At 39.0% G+C, this 3180-nt stretch overlaps 1 pseudogene; it reads left to right on the top strand.

The window, feature by feature from the left end:
* The first annotated feature begins 1533 nt into the window (after positions 1-1533).
* On the top strand, positions 1534-2881 carry LOC142489603 (U3 small nucleolar RNA-associated protein 15 homolog pseudogene; annotated as a pseudogene).
* Positions 2882-3180: the final 299 nt, after the last annotated feature.

The raw sequence follows: 3180 nt of genomic DNA, 5'->3' as shown, positions 1-3180 counted from the left end.
CTGATACAGTAGAATGCCAGACAGAAAGGAGTAATCCTTAGATCTTGCTCTAGCATTCCAATGCTGGCTTCTGTAGCTTTACTCGGTCTAACAAAATAAAGCGCTAAAAGGTCTTCATTGTTAGGAAAATGTATGCTGATGTGGCAGAAATCCTGTTGAAACAAATAACATACATATTTGTCATTGACTGATAAGTGAGTATTTTTCAGTAATACAAGTAATACAATGTTCAAAACCTCATCTGAACCACTCAGATAACTCTCAGAGCCTCATATATGGCTTTCTAGAATGATTGACAACACCGATGTCATTGTAACCTTTGTGTTGGAATGAGATGAAAGGCATAGGAATAAACCTTGGGGTATTATAATGTAAATAGATTTGCCTCTTAGGACCATAACCAAATGCTTTGGAGTGTTTTTACAACCCTCACCTAATCTCACTTGTATGTTTTGTTTGACAAATGGTGGCAGCATAATTACTTTAAAGAGAACATAAAAAGCCCCAATAATCACTAGACCAGATATCATTACATTTAAACAACTTAAAGGAAATAGGCACTGACTCCTTTTTACACAAGGGAGCTAATTATATATTTTATGTTAACATGTTGCTTCTATACTTTTATATTAATAATGATATACAAATCAAGAAACATTAAACATTAGTTATCCTCTTCTAAGCTCTACACCATAGTAAATGAGGAAACCAGAACTACCTACTGTATGTTATGGTTCATTGGTACAAGATCAGTACTTGATGCATAATGGGGCCTTCAGCTTTTGATCTCATTTACATATGCTATTGCAAACTGTAGTGTGCATTTTTCAGAAGACCAGAGCTGTACAAATGAGTATTGAAAGTAACCTTAAAGAAGAGACACGGGAAAATTAAGGGGCATATTTACTAAGCACAAGACACCTTCCAACAGGAGAAGCACATTCACTTCAAATACACTGTAAGGTGTCTTGTAGAACAACACCGCGTAATAACTATAGATCTAAATGCTATGTTCTCACTATTGACAATATGAAGAACACTATGTAACTATTTAACACATTTATGGATCCACTAAAAGGTCTATCCCAAGTTCAAAGGTTAATCTGCCCTTCTTCAGCACAAATGTGTATCTGAAATAAATACCATCACGTTTTAAGTTATGGTTGGCGAAAAAGGCAACAAGAAACCTCCACCGTTAGCATATAGCAAATAAAAAGATCACTTGTGAGCACATTCACATGTCTTAGGCAGGTCTGCAACCATGCCTTTCACCATTATCACCCAGCATACAGTGTTTCCACTGCAGCAAGGGATTCTGGGAAATGACATAATGACATGCAAATGAGCATACCGTGTCACTTATATGCTGTGTATATCCATCTATCCCTACATATCTAACCTACAGTATCACCTGTGCTTCATATCCACAAAACAAATGTTAAAGAAGACCATATACACTAGATGATGTCATGATGATGAGAATGAAGTGTAAGTCAGAATGTAAGTAAGAATTTAAGTAGTGACTCCCCGCAAATGAGCAACGGAGTACACAGCCCTCACTGTGTGGGGTGTGTACACCCAGGTTCATATGATCATACCGTGAAAGTATGCGATGCGCGGACAGAGAAGAGCATCCTGAGCATGGAGAACGGGCAGCCGGTGAAGAGTGTGCTTCTGTTCCCTTCTGGAGGGCTTCTCGTGTCTGCAGGAGGTCGGTACGTTAAAGTCTGGGACATGCTAAAAGGAGGCCAGTTGCTGGTATCATTAAGAAATCATCATAAAACGGTCACCAGTCTGTATCTAAGCAGCTCTGTCAAAGGCTGCTGTCGAGGTCATTAGACAGGCACGTGAAGGTATACAGCACAATGAACTATAAAGTAGTTCACAGTTTTGACAATGCAGCCTCCATTCTAAGCCTGGCATTAGCGCCTGATGACGAGATGATTGTGGTTGGCATGATCAATGGTGTGCTGGACATTAAGCATCGGAAACACGAAGAGAAGAAGCTGATTCAGCCTGCTCCAAGGAAGAAACATCCAAGATCCAGAGTGTTTGTGAGAGGCAAAGACTATATGCCAAAGCAGGATGATCTCCTTGTCAGTAAACCGGTACAGGAGCACTTGAAGAAATATGACAAGCTACTGAAGGGTTTCCAGGTGTCAAAAGCTCTTGATGCTGTGATGGAGCCCCACATAAGGATGCATAAACCTGAAATCACTGTGGCAGTGATGCATGAAATAAACCGCAGAGGAACTCTTAAAAACGCCCTAGCAGGGTGAGATGAAAAGCAGCTGAGTTTCCTACTGAGCTTCCTCATAAGACACGTGGTAGAACCTCGGTTTGCCCCCATCCTGGTAAATGTAGCAGAACAAATTATTGATATTTACAGTCCTGTTCTTGGTCAGTCTTCTATTATCAATAAACAATTTATAAAGCTCCAAGATCTCATAGAAAAATTAATTGCTTACCAGGAAGAACTTTTAGAAGTGTTGGGGATGATGGATACTCTCTTTGCAACAATGACAATGAAAAATGAAGCTGTATTTGAGACCAAACCCATGAATGTTCTTCAAGACCCTGAGCAGAAAAACAGGATGCCCGTATCACACACTGCATGAGCTGGGAACACAAGCAAATTTCCAATGGATTTCTACAGACCTTTTTTATTCCTCTTTTTAATGCCTTTACTTGGAAGTGCGTCATCAGTAGATACTTGTAACCAAAAAAAACTATTTTGATTAAATCCCGTTTTCTAGTAACATACAGTATTTAAAAATCTGCCTTCAGTTTGAAAAGGCCTCTAAAATAGCATATTCTGGTGAACTTTTAAAGAATGTTACAAACACGTGTTGGTGGTTTTCATTGTTTAATGTAAAATAGTTTCCGAAATGTTGAATGACCTTGTTCATGTTTAATATGAAATAAATGCACATCCTATTCGCTTGCCAACCCACAGGTAAAGAAATGTACCCTGTCTGCCCTTTGTTTTTGAGTCCTGAACAGTCATTGTGGAGAATAATGAACAGTTTCCAGGGATACATTTCAATGGTTAGTCACTTTAATGCCAGTGGCAAACAACACTTCAAATCAATGCAGTGCTGCCCTCTGGTACTCCAGGAGTTACGCAATCTAACGTTATAACAGTGAATGTAATATATTCCAGCTTTAATAAAGTGAAAG

The sequence above is a fragment of the Ascaphus truei genome, chromosome 1, assembly GCF_040206685.1.
Source record: "Ascaphus truei isolate aAscTru1 chromosome 1, aAscTru1.hap1, whole genome shotgun sequence".
Taxonomy (NCBI): Eukaryota; Metazoa; Chordata; class Amphibia; order Anura; family Ascaphidae; genus Ascaphus; species Ascaphus truei.
Note: the sequence above shows the minus strand (reverse complement) of the source record. Positions and strands in the feature narration are given on the sequence as shown.